This window comes from Chanodichthys erythropterus, chromosome 1 (genome assembly GCF_024489055.1).
Source record: "Chanodichthys erythropterus isolate Z2021 chromosome 1, ASM2448905v1, whole genome shotgun sequence".
Lineage (NCBI taxonomy): Eukaryota > Metazoa > Chordata > Actinopteri > Cypriniformes > Xenocyprididae > Chanodichthys > Chanodichthys erythropterus.
Genome location: NC_090221.1, coordinates 22986760 through 23003546, shown reverse-complemented (window position 1 = coordinate 23003546; position 16787 = coordinate 22986760). Strand labels below are relative to the sequence as shown.

At 43.2% G+C, this 16787-nt stretch overlaps 1 protein-coding gene across 1 annotated transcript in view; it reads left to right on the top strand.

Moving 5' to 3' along the window:
• ppp3cb (protein phosphatase 3, catalytic subunit, beta isozyme) overlaps window positions 1-16787 on the top strand; it is a 123606-nt gene that overhangs the window by 44395 nt on the left and 62424 nt on the right. The window lies entirely within an intron of this gene.

The window sequence follows — 16787 nt, the reverse complement described above, 5'->3', positions numbered from 1 at the left end:
TTCTGGCTATTTCCCCCACTGCCGCAGCAGTGATGTCACCTCGGCTCCCGCAGGAACTCAGTTCTTCAAGCCAATTCCTCCACTGCCGCAGCAGTAATGTCGCCTAGGCTCCCGCAGGAGCTCAGGTCTTCTGGCTATTTCTTCCACTGCCGCAGCACTGATGTCGCCTCGGCTCCCGCAGGAGCTCAGTTCTGGCTAATTCCTCCACTGCCGCAGCAGTGTTGTCACCTCGGCTCCCGCAGGAGCTCAGTTCTTCTGGCTATTTCTTCCACTGCCGCAGAAGTGATGTCGCCTCGGCTCCCGCAGGAGCTCAGTTCCTGCCAATTCCTCCACTGCCGCAGCAGTGTTGTCACCTCGGCTCCCGCAGGAGCCCAGTTATTCTGGCTAATATTTCCACTGCTGCAGCAGTGATGTCGCCTCGGCTCCCGCAGGAGCTCAGTTAGTCTGGCTAATTCCTCCACTGCCGCAGCAGTGATGTCGCCTCGGCTCCCGCAGGAGCTCAGTTATTCTGGCTAATATCTCCACTGCCGCAGCAGTGATGTCGCCCATGCTCCCGCAGGAGCTCAGCGCTGTCTAATGTCTTCATCCATATGACGAGAAATCTACCGGTCCTTTACTAACCCTCCCAGCAGCGCATTCAGCCTAAGCAAGGCAATTTTGGGGGTCATCAATGATGTTCCGGCTGCTGTCCTGCATTGGTTTGCAATTTTTGGGGGAGTACATGGGTTCGGGCCAAAATACAGAGCTCGGAGCCCTCTCCTCGGACAGCACGCCAAATACGCATACTACGCATACTATTTACTATCTGATTATTTGTAAGTGTGAACTCGTGAAATGATGTTTTATTAACAAAATTCGGGAGGAGCAACGTTCAAATAATCTGACTAATCATCACGTCATCTCAGCCAGCTGTCAGCAATCAGTAATCAACATATCTACCCAATCAGCACGAGTGAAAGCATATATATAACAAATGGTCGACTCCCCTATATTCCGCGACAGTTTGACAGCATCTGACCCGCCCTAGTTCCCACCGTGTCCGAAATTAATCTCTGTGTGTCCGATGATAAATCTTTCGTCCACAAGGTATCTTTGCCACAATCCTCTGGCCTTACTAGGAGCAATTACACCGCCGCCGATTCATCTCGGGGGCACTTCAGCCCAAACCAAACGGTCCCCGCATGCCAAGACGCCGAGGCCGACTTTCGTCACTGCGGTCGAAACATCCGTGATTTCCTTCCGTGTATTTTCCTAGTTCTGCCCAGTCTATCTTTCCTGCCATAAAGAAATGGACAACAAGGCAGTCGAGCACCAAGCTCGAGTCTCGGGCAATTTCGCCTCTTCCCGTGAAGAAACGGGCCTTCCTCCAGCATCAGGCGCCGCAGCAGGCCTTTCAGCAAAGCCGCGCTGCAGCGCAGATATCAGTCCAAGCCAGCTGACACTTTCCACCCCATTGGCTCAACCCAGCAAAAGCACAGTTAAAATCCTTATCGTTTTCTGTCACTGAATTAATTTCTACAGTTATGCCATCTGTATCAATGTTGATCGAGGGAATCCACGTTTTAAACTTTTCTGTAAAGTTTGCCATTCTAAATTACGGCACGATTGTGGTTTAAACAAGCAATCAGCTGATGCACGTATGACGTTAATATTACATGCATACAGAATCATTGATACTCTGAACTTATTGTCCTCGCTGCCCAGCGATTTATCAAAATCGCTTAGAAACTAAGTCATAATATGTATTTCTGTTTAAGTATAACCACTGCTTCAATATTGGAGACGCAGAGACTGGTAGGAAAAATTATTTTCAAATCATTATTTTGATGCATTTAAATAAATCTTACCGTTCCCCTTTCATCTGTATCTGTTTTATAACGAGCATAATTTGTAAGTAACTTAACAAACCAGACAGATAACCAATGAATAAACTATTATGTTGCAGTTTGGAAGTATGGAATTTGAGTAATTTCCAGGTCTGGATAGAAAAGAAACCAACATAAATAAATATAAATGAACAATGTCATACAAGCAGTGTGTTCATGGTAAAATTTTAGTGGTTGTTGAACACAATTAAAATAAATTCAAGGTGCACATTCTTATTATGCAAAGCTCTGTCTTTTACAAATGATTCTCTTTTGATCTTTACTAAATAAATGTGCTTGTGACAGACCAGCAACGGTTAAAGAACAAAGGATCATCTAAATCATATTGTACTTTGCTGTTTGATGATCTTTCAACATCAAACAATGACAGTTCAACAGTACTGTCTTTTACAGTATCAAACCATTGTGTCAGTTTCGCTGAGCTCAGGTTTCCAATCGCCCCAGATAAAACGATGGGTCCAGCCACGTCCATTGAATTTCTGGGCCTTAACTAGAATACAGCTAATATCCAGGCCTCACGGCATAAGGAATCAATAGGATATTTGTTCGCTTCCACCTTCCTAAACAGTCCAAACTGTTCTAAACAGGAATTACTATCTTCGATCAGCTACTTAAACTTCATGATGTGAGTAATTCCACAAGGCCACTCTTTCATCTTACATCTCCTCACTCTTGTATCTTCAATTCATGTGCTAGAAACAAGCGTCAGGCCGCAGCAGCAGCAGCAAGCCTGGACCGTGCCCCAGATTCCCTACTTTCCTCCCTCTGCTTAGCCACACATCGCGGCTTTCACCGGCGCCGCACTCCATCCAAAGATGCCTGCCCCTCTTGGTGAACGCCTTCACTCAATACATGAGGATGCCTCTACTAGTGAAGCAAGCTCAGCTGTCTCAACCATTTCATCCCACCATCTTTCACCCTACCTCTTTTGTCTTTGGTCTACAGTGTCAGCTACGGACCTTAGCGTGAGGCTGCCTCCGCTATCGCCGCAGGCCTAGACGTCCTATTTTCCCCAGCTTCCCTCTTTTTCTAACCACCCTGTTCCTTCCCAGGCTCCAGCGGCCAACCCGAGCAAGAGGCTGCCTCTGCTAACAGTGCAGGCCCGGACACCCCAATTTCCCTTTCTCAGTTTCCCTCTTTTCTAACCTCCTCATCCGTCCCCTGGCTCCAGGGGCCGACCAAGCGTGAGGCTGCCTCCGCTAACGGCCTCGGTCCCGGCCTTTCTTCCTCCTTGCTCTGTCCCACAAGCAAACGCAGTTCACCCTGTCTACTACACTGATGCCCATCCCACCAAATGCTACAGCCCTGGAACAAACCATGTTGCCAACAACATCAGATCCTCTTAGAAATTCAAGCTGTTGTCACCAGAGGTGGACCCATTCTCAACCCCGGTAGCTTATTCTGAGCTGATATTTCCATAAACCACCCACAAAAAAACTCTCCTTGACACCTCTCTCGACTTCATTCTTCAAGCTGCCTCCCCTAGAACCCTACAATCCATTCTGCATAGGAGCAGCAACTACAGCCACCCAAAAAGGCCACTCCCAGCATCAGATTCAAACATTTGGTCACTGGAAGCTTAAGAACTACATCCGATCTAATCGCTTCCATATTAAAGAAGCCCAATGAACACCTATCGGTTAGTTTCAGCTCCAGCTCATTCTCTCACACATACCCGCAAGCCAACATATCCAACTCAACCAATACCATCATTCCAATATAACGAAAATTTTCTATCATTGCAGCAGCAGTGATGTCTCCTTGGCTCCCACAGGAGCTCAGTTCTTCAGGCCAATTTCTCCACTGCCGCAGCAGTGATGTCTCCTTGGCTCCCACAGGAGCTCAGTTCTTCAGGCCAATTTCTCCACTGCCGCAGCAGTGTTGTCATATCGGCTCCCGCAGGAGCTCAGTTCTTCAGGCCAATTTCTCCACTGCCGCAGCAGTAATGTCGCCTAGGCTCCCGCAGGAGCTCAGTTCTTCTGGCTATTTCTTCCACTGCCGCAGCAGTGATGTCACCTCGGCTCCTGCAGGAGCTCAGTTCTTCAAGCCAATTCCTCCACTGCCGCAGCAGTAATGTCGCCTAGGCTCCCGCAGAAGCTCAGTTCTTCTGGCTATTTCTTCCACTGCCGCAGCAGTGATGTCGCCTCGGCTCCCGCAGGAGCTCAGTTCTTCTGGCTAATTCCTCCACTGCCGCAGCAGTGATGTCGCCTCTGCTTCCGCAGGAGCTCAGTTCTGGCTAATTTCTTCACTGCCGCAGCAGTGATGTCGCCTCGGCTCCCGCAGGAGCCCAGTTATTCTGGCTAATATTTCCACTGCCGCAGCACTGATGTCGCCTCGGCTCCCGCAGGAGCTAAGTCTGGCTAATTCCTCCACTGCCGCAGCAGTGATGTCGCCTCGACTCCCGCAGGAGCTCAGTTATTCTGGCTAATATCTCCACTGCCACAGCAGTGATGTCACCTCGGCTCCCGCAGGAGCTAAGTTAGTCTGGCTAATTCCTCCACTGCCGCAGCAGTGATGCCGCCTCGGCTCCCGCAGGAGCTAAGTTAGTCTGGCTAATTCCTCCACTGCCGCAACAGTGATGCCGCCTCGGCTCCAGCAGGAGCTCAGTTCCTCCAGCTATTCTCTCCACTGCTGCAGCAGTGATGTCGCCCATGCTCCCGCAGGAGCTCAGCGCTGTCTAATGTCTTCATCCATATGACGAGAAATCTACCGGTCCTTTACTAACCCTCCCAGCAGCGCATTCAGCCTAAGCAAGGCAATTTTGGGGGTCATCAATGATGTTCCGGCTGCTGTCCTGCATTGGTTTGCAATTTTGGGGGGAGTACATGGGTTCGGGCCAAAATACCGAGCTCGGAGCCCTCTCCTCGGACAGCACGCCAAATACGCATACTACGCATACTATTTACTATCTGATTATTTGTAAGTGTGAACTCGTGAATCACATTTTTGAGGGCCTAAACATGCTCGAAAACTCATAAAACTTTGCACACGTGTCAGAAGTGGTGAAAATATACGTCTGAAATGGGTTTTAGTATTAGATGTGGAAAATTGGCTCGATAGCGCCACCTACAAAATTTTAATTAAACACTACATTCGCACTACATTTCATGTACGAGTATGAAATTCTGTAAACACATAACAGCCTACAAAATCTACAAAAAAAAGTCCCTGGGAGCAAAATCTGAAAACCCAAAAGGAAGTGAGATATTTTGAATTTTCTCTGTAAAATTTTTGCAGTTTTTGCCATTTCCAGATGTTGTACTTTGACAAACTCCTCCTCGGGATTTTATCAGATAAACATCATATTTGGTCAATCTAATCTAAAAGCCATTGCGACGTTAAATTGCAAAGATCTTGAGTTTTCATGTGTGTAACAGGAAATGTCATGTTTTACACTGTGTTTAACGCCTCATAGAGATTTAACCAGAACAACATCATATTTGGTCAGTCTAATCTTAAGGCCTTAGCAATGTAAAATTGCAAAGATCTTGAGTTTTTGTTGAGCGGCGTGTCTGATGTTTCACCATGAAAAAATAAGCTGTTGTAAATCAGGCATACAATGTCTGATCTGCCCCAAACTTCACGTTTGATAAGACTCCTGGCCTGAAGACATCTACATGAAATATTATCCGTTAATCATAGCGCCACCTGTTGGCAACAGAAAATGGTATGTTTTACACTGTAATTCACTCCCTGAAACACATTTAAATATACCATGAAGTACCAAACATGCTAGAAATGCGTTAAAATTATGCAACACTTGGCTAAGTGCTAATGTATGTGATTAACGCCAAGAAACAGGAAGTTGCAGCAAGCATACAATGTCCAATTTGCCTCAGACTTCACATGTTTGATAACTGCCATGGCCTGAAGACACCTACATGCCAAAATTTAGTTACAGTCATAGCGCCTCCAGCTGGTAGCAGGAAGTGTGGCAAATACAACTGACTGTATATTTATGTACTTGAATGCATTTTGCCCACCGTGCTCTGTTTTCCTAAAGCCACCGGGTGCAAGGGCCCTTTCATCGCTGCTTGCAGCTTTAATTTTCTATTTGTTTTTCTTCTCAAGTAACGTTTGATCTTGCGAGTCTTCGTGAGATCTTGTGTCACTGTGAAATCGTTCATGCAATCAACAGGTGTGTGGTCTCGTGGTCCGGTCGAATCATCTAGTGTGTGCGTTCAGAGGATTATAATCGGGTGTGTCTCATACATCCTGAAAAGTGAAGCCGCGGGCTCTTTGATCGCCCCCTGGAGGCTGGATGCAATACAGGTCATAAACCCCGCCCTCTCAATGCAGTCGAATGAGACTTCAGTGAAAACTTAAAAATAAATTATGCTTCAAATAAAACTTTCTGAAAGATGGTTTTGGTCATTTAAGGTCGTTGTTATCACGCTGATATATATTCAATTGTTCGTTTTTTTGTGATTTAGATTTTAGCTAGCAATAAGATGCTATAAAAACGGGGCGTGTCGTCATGATTCGAAGTTGATTGACAGCTTGTCTGAGGACTGTCGGAGCTTCGAGGGGAGATTGAAGATGTATTAACTAACTATTAATTTTCGATTTCTTTGTTATTTAACACCAACAAAATGAGTTGTTCAGCAGTAAACTGTACTAACCGACCTACAGGATCTGATGGATCACTGAACCTTTTTCTGTAACATTAAATATGGGCGTTATAAGCTAATTAATAAATGTTATTAGTTAAGATAACACGCCTAATGTTAACCATTTCGGGAAAAAGCAGGTGATCGTTATCTGGCAGTTACTTATTATTTTCATGGGTATAAAATAATAATAAGCAGGACAAAACTAATAATAGCCTACTCTAATTACAGCAATCAATCTCCTAACGTTAGTTGAACTTGATTTAAAATGGCAGGACCATTTCTGACGATTTAGAGTTGTTTCTAGTGGCATATTATATTGATTTTATCTACTGAATTTGCTGTTTCAAAAATATTATTGCTCTAGAAACAGAATAGCCTATTATTTTATAGGTAGAATTTTAAATTGTGTATAATTTTTATAGTCTATTTAAAATACATGAATGATGACGCAGTCGTCTGGGCGGAAGTTTCATACCGCGACTCCGCCTCAAGGCTCCACTGACAATTCCTTCTGCGCATGCCCAGGCTCCAGACCTTTTTTGACGTATTGCGCAACGTGTCAGCGCCCATTCATCGGCCCATTTTGGCTTCAGTTCAATACAATAGAAGGAAGCGGCCTCGCGTCGTCCATCTTTTTTTACAGTCTATGATTATAATGCTAAAAATCGTTTGAAATTGTCATTATGTCTGTTATGTCATTATGTCTCCCACAGTTTTAAAATTGGTTAAGATTTCAAAATTGCCTAGTGTGTCTCAGGCCTTATTGCACTTGAATGGTCGAATATACATGCAATTATGTCAAAATACTCCATCATGTGGAGTATTCATGCAGTGGCCTGATGGTTAGAGTGTTGGACTTGTAACCAGAAGGTTGCAGGTTTGAGTCTCAGGACCGGCAGGAAATGTAGGTGGGGGGAGTGAATGAATGGTACTCTTCCACTATCAGAACGCACAACTGAGGTGCCCTTGTGCAAGTCACCTAACCCCCAATCTCTCCCCGGGCGCCGCAGCAAAAATGGCAGCCCACTGCTCAGGGTGTGTATTCACAGTGTGTGTGTGTTCAGTAGTGATGTTATGTCTGATAATGAGGCTTCGAAACTTGTGTTGAGAACGTTAAGTACTTCCCACTGGAGCTCTGTATCAAGGCTTGTATCGTTTTAGTGAAATGATGTCACCAATGACGTTCAAAGCCATTTGAGTGCAGTGCTTTGAGAAGGTGTTCACCTTTGGAGGAACTATGTTTTTTTCCCTTTCATGTTACACAAGCATTCCCACTTCTCTCTGTCCAGTCCACCTTAATCACTTTCACCTTCTTTTATCCAGTCTAAAGAACTCCTTTTCCGTATGTTCAACAAAAGCACTGCCCAGTGACAAAATTATGAAACATTATGAAACAACACTAAACATAAATTAAATAAACTTTGTTTCTTCTTTTTTTTTTTTGCCTCTGTCACACTTCTGACAATTTTTGTCCTGCATCATATTTCCATTGACCAGCATTCCATTGCATACATTCAAAGCGTTGAGAAATGAACCACTTTTCAACACATCTGGCTGGAAAAATTCAAAGATTCATGAAGCTTCATCTTGTGCAACATGCAAACAAATGCAGTGCAACAACAAATAAGTCTTTGCAAGGAATGATTGAATAAACAGGGCTTATATAGGCAGAGTTAACAAAGTTAATGAGAAACAGCTGAAAGTAATCAGCCATAATGAGTCTGGGCAACAAGTTAGGCCTGGGACACACTAGACCAGGGGTGCCCAATCCTGTTCCTGGAGATCTACCTACCTGCAAAGTTAGGGTTAGGGTTAGGGTTGATAATCCTGATAAAACACACCTGAATCAGTTGATTAAGATCTTCTGGAGAACTTGATGATTACAGACAGGTTTGTTTAGCAGTGTTGGAGTTGAACTCTGCAGGAAGGTAGAGCTCCAGGAACAGGATTGGGCACCCCTACACTGGACCATTCCACTTTTGTACCATATTTGTGGCTGCCAATCACACAACATCTGGTAGGTGACGCCTGCTCGCTCTCATTGGCTATCATGGGTTTCAAGTCAGAGGCAGCCTGATCAAGAGTCATAAATATCAAACGTGTTTGATATTTACGATTTAGGATCATGGAGGCTGTGACATGATCAGGAGCAGTAAAATAATCGTAATGACACCACACAATTGAGTTTTTTTTGTTTGGACAAAAAGTCAGTTGCGACAAGCCTCAAATCGGCCCACACCCCCCAGATCATTGGGGGGTGCAAATCATGCTCAAAATCTGCCTTAAAATCTTCAAGTGTGTGGCCAGCCTTATGGAAAATACAGTCCATGGTGAGATAACCAAGACGGAAGTAGTGCCCTCTGGTGGAAATCAAGGACACCTAGGGTTCTTGACTCAATTTTAAAGTGCACTTTATGCAAAAAAAGTTATATACAAGGAGAAATGACTTAAATGAATAGTTTACCCAGAAATTAAAATTATCCAATAATTTACTCACCGTCAAGCCATGCTTGGTGTATATGACTTTCTTCTTTAAGCCATACAAAATCTGCGTTATATTAAATAATAATCTGGCTCTTCCCAGCTTTGTAATGGCATTGATCAGCCAGAGTTTTTGAAGCTCCAAAAAGCACATTCCATCCATCCGTCCATCATAAAAGTATCCATACGACCCCAGTGGGTTAATTAAAGTGCCTTGTGAACACACATGTAGTTTATAAAGTTTTAAATATGGATATTTTTCCCATTGCTTCGCTTCAGAAGGCATTTATTTACCCACTGGAGTCATATGGATTACATTTATGATGTGCTTTTTGGAGCTTCAAAAACTCGGGCACTATTTAATGGCATTATAAATTTTCATCCCAGATTTATTCAGACATTGTCGAGATCTCTGAATCTCTAGAGGAGTCACATGTGGGGAAAAACAACAGAGATGCAGCAGACATAAACAAAAGACATTTGCTCTCCATTTATCTCATCGAGAAACAACTAACATATTAAAGAGATCTCATTTGTGATGTTTTCAGAGATTTTATTTTGAACTTAAATATTTCTCATCAAATTCATCAAGAGTGTGTTCACACTTATAGTTCAGTTCTCTTGGTTCTTTTGGTCCAGACCAAAAAAGAAAATTATACGTTTAGTCCTGGTTCGCTTAGCATTCACACTGTCATTTTTAACACTGAACCTAAATATGCAAAAAAAAAAAAAAACAACATAATGACATAATGAAATTATGACATAATTTGTAACAGAACTTACAGAACATCCAAAACAATGCTGTGTTCTAGGCTAAATGCACTCATTGAATGTACACTCTCTGCCAACCTTTGTCCCATTTGTGTCTATTTTTATTTCTCCCAAGGAATATAAGAAAAAGTGAACTCCTTAAGAACTCAATTGATTCTCCTGAGCTACAAAAGAGCAACCTCTGACAATGAAACTTTGCTCTTTGTATGATCTGATGTTCTGCATCATGAAAGTTGCATCAAGAAACAGATTCTATTACTCTGTTTCTGAAATATGTAAATATTGCAGCGCATCCGCACAGCTCAAACTCTTGCATATAGGCTGAAAAATAAGTTTTTGAAAACACATTTTTTTGGATGTAGAAATGGCTTAGCATGTGGGCTGCTATGACTCAGTGTGTGTGTGTGTGTGTGTGTGTGTGTGTGTGTGTGTGTGTGTGTGTGATGCGCTTCACTGGTGGCATGCCAACCTCTGGCTGCTGTTGCCCGGTAACACTTTGCCACAGTTTTGCTCTCATTTCACCTTTTTGCAGACTTTTTGTCTTTTTCTCATTCTCTATGTTCTTTTTTTTTTTTTTTTTTTTTTTTTTGCTGTACATCTGTTTTTTTCCTTTTTTTATCATCATTTCCATCATCTTCCGGCTTATTATTTAATGTGAAAAAAGAGAATAAACCAATTTCGCTATTGTTTTATTGAGATTACATGCCACTGTGGACCCTTTTCTCTTTAAAACACTTTAATTACAAATGCTAGAGTTTGACATATTTATAAAATAAATTTCATAAAATATATTTTCCTAAAATTAAGTTGTTTTTTTTCCCATGTAAAATTTTGGAAGAATCTGGTGAGTTGTTCATATTGAATCTCATTGTATTGCAGATTTTGGTATCTTGGTAAATCTGAGCACAGTTTGAGAAATTGCTGTGATCTCTAGAGCAAGGGTTCCCATTCAGTCGGTCACGTTTGACACAGGTGCGTTGCATCTTCAGTTTTTTGCTTCGTAGCTGAACCTTCATGGTGTCTACGGAGTGTGTGATGACAACGAGTCAGCCCTTTCTGGAAGACTGCTCTTTGTTTGGTGCAGGCGGACAGCACTGCAGCGGGGTCGATCTCTCTCTTTTTGTTTTGGTTTCATTTTGTTTGCGTGAGTATCCAGCTGAAAAGCCATTCTCACGGCTGGTAAACGGTGCGCTGTTTAGTGCTGAAAAGCTGTTTTGACAGCTGGTAAGAGAGCGGCTTCAAAGAGAGAGTGCACACGACAGGCGGGGGAGGGCCAGGTGATAAATCCTTTTATTGGGTTTGTTTCTGTTCCGCCGCTGGCTCAACAGCCAGCAGTACCCAAATTTAAAAAAGAGAGCAGTTCCTCCATCTCCAGGTCTGAAGAGGGCTTGGAGAGCAGTGGGAGGAGAAAAACCTCACCTCTCATCCACCCTCTTCCTTCGCCAGAGGGCAGCAGCGTGCAGTTTGAGAAGGCAGCCAAAGCCTCTCTACAGTCCCTACTTTATTGTACCCAAGAAGAGCGGTGGGTTACGGCCTATCCTGGACCTGCGAGTTTTGAATCGGAGCCTTCACAAGCTACCGTTCAAAATGCTCACACAGAAACGCATTTTCGAGTGCATCCGTCTCCAGGATTGGTTTGCAGCGATCGATGGACACGTACTTTCATGTCTCGATTCTTCCGCGACATTTCGCGTTCGAAGGTCGAGCATATCAGTACAGAGTCCTACCCTTGGGGCTGGCCCTGTTTCCCCGCGTCTTCACGTGGAGGGAGCCCTTGTTCCCATGAGAGAACAGGGTGTTCGCAATCTCAACTATCTCGACAACTGGCTCATTCTAGCACAGTCTCAGGATCAGTTGTGCACACAGTCTCCCGTCGCATGTCGCAACTCGCCCGCCATCTCCTCCTGTGGAGTCGGAAGCATCTGAGGTCGCTCCGCGCCATTCATGTTCCCGGTGTGCTCAACCATGCGGCCGACGCGCGTTCACAAGCTGCACTGCCGGGAGAGTGGTGACTCCACCCCCAGGTGGTCCAGCTGATCTGAAGAGAGTTTGAGAGGCTCAGGTAGACCTGTTTGCCTCTCCAGAAACCTCTCATTGCCAGTTGTTTTACTCTCTGACCAAGAGAACACTCGGGACTGATGCACTGACACACAGCTGGCCCCAGGGCCTTCGCAAATATGCGTTTCCCCCAGTGAGCCTTCTTGCACAGACACTGTGCAAAGTCAGGGAGGACGAGGAGCAGGTCCTGCTAGTTGCGCCCTACTGGCCCAACCGGACCTGGTTCCTAGAACTCTCACTCCTTATGACAGCTCCTCCCTTGCCCATTCCTCTGAGGAAGGACCTTCTTCTCAGAGATGGGGCACTCTTTGGCACTCACGTCCAGACCTCTGGAAACTCCATGTCTGGTCCCTGGACGGGATGCGGAGGTTCTAGGTGACTTTCCCCCGAGGTACTTAACACCATCACTTCGACACGTGCACCGTCTACAAGACGTGCTTACGCCTCGAAGTGGAACCTGTTCGTCGAGTGGTGTTCTTCTCGCCGAGAAGACCCCCGAAGATGCTCGATCAGAGTTGTGCTGTCCTTCTTGCAGCTTGGGTTGGAGCGTAGGCTGTCCCCCTCCACCCTCAAAGTCCACACTGCTGCTATCTCCGCTTACCACGACCACATAGATGGCAAAAGTGTTGGTCAGTACGACCTGGTCGTCAGGTTCCTTAGGGGGGCCACCTCCACCTCGTCCCCCCTCCATACCCTCTTGGGACCTTACTCTGGTGCTTTGAGCGCTTCAGATTGCTCCCTTTGAGCCTTTGCAGTCAGCAGACTTAAAGATTCTGTCTCTGAAGACTCTGCATGCTCACTAGAGAGGTGTAGCATCGAGAGGTGTAGCATCCTCCTGGGCACTGGCTCGTGGCGCCTTGCTAACAGACATTTGTAGAGCTGCGGGCTGGGCAACACCTAACACGTTCGCTAGATACTATAGCCTTCGTGTCGAGCCGGTCTCCTCCCATTTTCTCGCCTCAGGTCAGAGGCATGGAGAGGCCCCGGCTTAGTGTCGGCTTGCTGCGCTACATGCGCTCTTTTGCTCCAGAGAGTCCCTACGGGCAGACCCTGTTGAGTCCTCCGTTTACCCTTCGGCAGCCGACGTGGCGGAGTGTCTGGTGTCAGGCCTATACTCCGTTGCATCCTTGAGAACAGTATTTAGGCTGGGTTCCATATGTGTGACCCTACGGGGATCCCATATGGTTTTTCCACGGTTGCTCCTAAACGAAGCCTGTGTCTTTCCCTCTGAGAGAACCCATCTCTCACCGAGTTGGAGTCACCCCAATTCTTCCATATGTTGTACAACCTACAAGGTTAGTCCATATGTACTCCTCCACATAACTCCTTCGGGGAAGGATGTGGCTTCCGCAGCGTTCCTTTTCTAACAGAAAGTTACGCTTTCCCAGCGTTATCCAATAGTCTCACTGAATGAGTTTGGGAACAGCAGTGATCGATCCTCTGTGTGTTAGCCCTGTCCCACCGTCCTCAGGGGGGTTCATGTGGCTCACAACAGAGAGCTGGAAGAGGGCAGCTCCTGTGGTGCTTGGTAGGGATTCCTATTCGTCGGTCTGTCCGACGTACATCGAACATGACCGACTGAATGGGAACGTCTCGGTTACAAAGGTAACCCTCGTTCCCTGAAGGAGGGAACGGAGACGTATGTCCCGTCGCCACAGTCGCTGTCCTGCTGATGCTGCCGCCTGCTTGGTTTGGCTCCTCAGCGAAAACGTGAAGATGCAACGCACCTGCTACTCATTATATACCCGTGCTGCGAGGTGAGCAGCTGATGCATATGATTGCATGCCACTGTGCATTGGCTCATGGTAGTTACACTCAAAGTATATTGGCCTCTGTAGCGAGATTCCTATTCGTCGGTCTGTCCAACGTACGTCTCCATTCCCTCCTTCAGGGAACGAGGGTTACCTTTGTAACCGAGACGTTCTCGAACGTTTTGGGGTCAGGGACCCCTTAGAGGGGAGAACATTTTCCAAGGAATTGTTACAGTGACTAAGCATATGCTTGCTGCAATTTTTACTCTTATAATAAAAAAGGATGTGTAATTAATTGAAATTATACAGTGTATACAATTTATCAATGATTTCTTAAAAGTTTAAAACAAAAATACATTTTTACAGCAATATGAAACAGTTTTCTTTTTTTCTCAATTTTTTTATTTCCAATTGAATGGTTAAATTCAGTTTTAATAATCAAGAAGCATGTCTAATCAACTGAATAACAACTTAACAATTTGCAATAACAGGGTCCTATGAAATGTTTAAGTTTTATGTTTTAATACAAATTTATTATCAAAAAATGTGCTAATGAAATTAAGGCATTAAACATTAAAATCTTTTAAAATGTAATAGAAAAAAATGTATTATCAAAAAATGTGATAATGAAATTAAGGCATAAAACATTAAAATGTTTTAAAATGTAATAGAAAAAAAAATGAATTCCTTTTATTTTTGGCAGAGTGTTCACTGTTAAAATTAAAACATGGAGGAGGAATTGTGTGATTATTCCTAAAAAAAAAAAAAAAAAAAAAAAAAGTTTTAATACTTTTAATATTATTACTGTGAGAAGTACACTCTACTGTACAATACTAATATATTTCTGTTATAATTTCTTCATGTCAAACCGAACTTTTATTTTGATGGGTTGTCATAAAGACCTTGTGTTTCTGTGTGCGTATGACTATAGTTTTATCAAATTAAATGGTGGATTGCTGAAGTGACTCTCAGAGCATGTCTGAGGCCCATTTTGAGTATGTTAACCCTGAAATGAAAACAAGATTATTTTTCTTACCCCAGTGGCAGATAATTGTAGAAGATGCATCTTGATTTAAGAATCTTTAGATATTTTGACTGGAAACAGGACAAAAATACTAAGTAAGAAAAGCATTTTTTTGCAGTGCAGTACATTTATTCATTGCACATATCTTAATCATGCAGAGACCGTCAAAGTGACAAAAATGGCATGTCCTTTTATACAGGATCCTGTAGATGATGAGGCTGCATTAATTTGTAAGGAGTTACATTTACGTCGGGAGAGGATTTTTAAGTTTTTTGCTCGTGGGATACCAAAAAAATGAATAACAATCGTAATCGTAATTTCTGAGCTCCAGAGTCAACCTACTCAGAGTTGATTAAACTAACTCAATTCTGTTCTAAAACCTAAAACTCAGAGTTTCCCATCTCAGGGTCAGTCAACTCAGGGTTCAAGTTTTAACAGAGTTGGTTGAACCTCCTTATTGAAACAGGCCCCTGGAGATTTAAGTTAATGTGTTCATGTCCTTATATAGTGAGACAGCAAATGCTAAAAACATCATGAGCATCGCATTTGTTTAAGTATTGATGAAACTGCACATCTGCGCCACTCCTTCATACAGAGACACGCAGAAAAGAACAGACTTCATATTTACATAGCAGTCTTTTTGAGGTTTAATATTCACAGACACTAGTGCATATCTCAATTTGATGGTGTACAGTCCTATTTTTGATTTATTCATCCAGATTTTGGCAAATTTTGTGACATACCGCATTATACTGTAATTTTTTTATGACTGGATTCCTCACATGAGGGTCTCTTTCTCAGTAGAACAATCTGAGAAGCAGCAACCTTAAATCTTCATTTGCTCTCATTTTCATATGATTTCTGTCTATGAGAACAATTAAAGAGATATTAAAAAGACTGACTTTGCTATTAATATTTTCAAATCTATTTGAAAAATAGTTGGAAATGCATGCACAAAATTATTGTATTCACATGTCGTGATATGTTTATGAGCGCTTTTCTTTACTTAATTTCACAAATAAAGGTGAAGTTAGTATTTTTAATGTTAGGGCAGGACTCAGTGATGGAGGGCGGGACTCAGTTTTGTCCATGAGAAATTGATTGGATGGTTGTGGTTTGCAATTGGTGGATCTCATGTGAGTGACACATGAGTAACACCTCCCTCAGGTCAGTAAATGTGTCATAAGAGAAGAGAAGATATGTCGCTGCAAGAGGGAGGGGAAGTTATTTTGATTAAAGACTGTGGTACATTATTAAAAAAAAGAAAAAACATGTACATTGATAAATAATTTAAATTAAATACTGCAATATTCAATTTTGATTGATCATGGTGACTGTAAAATCCAGATTAAATTGGTTGAAACAACTGTAAGTAAGCGTTTTAGAAATTCTAGTAAATGTGTGAGTGCTTTAATGTTTAATTAGTATATTAACATTTACTGGTATGCATGTCTAGGAATGTTTGCCCACCCTCAAGTTGATTCTTCCTTCTATGGGATTTTTCACTTGTTTTTTCACCCACAAGGTGAAAATTGTAATCACTTAGAATTAATAGCATTATTTAGCAATATTATTTTAGTAGATTGTGTTGGATATTCCTCAGTTTCCATCATCTAAATCAGAGGTTCTTAACTCGGCCCTCGAGGTCCACTTTCCTGCAGAGTTTAGCTCCAACCCTAATACACCTGAACAAGATAAAAAAGCTCATAAGGATTACTAGAAACTTAAAGACAGGTGAGATTGATCAAGTTTGGAGCCAAACTCTGGACTTCAAGGGCCAGAGTTGAAAACCCCTGATCTAAGGTGCCATTTACACAACACCATTTTCAACTAAAAACGGAAAACTTTTTATGCGTTTTGGTCATTCATTTTCACGACAACAGCGTTTCGGTGGCCTGAAAACGCAAATGTTTTAAAGCAGGTTTCAAAGTGCAAGTTGTTGAAAATGGTCTCTGTAAAAAAAACAAAAACGCGAATCTGTGAAAAGGATGACCCCATGCACATGCGCATTACATGTTCAGTCTATAGTGTTTCATCGCCATCTAATGGTCTGCCAGCAGAATACAGCGTTTTTAGTCATTTTCACGGGTTTGTTTGAATGGGGATCTTTTTGACAGTGGTATCGTCTGTATGCAGAGAACTCAAAGGAAAAACTTCTCTGTTTTAAGTATATCGTTGTCATGTAAACGTACCCTAAATTGTG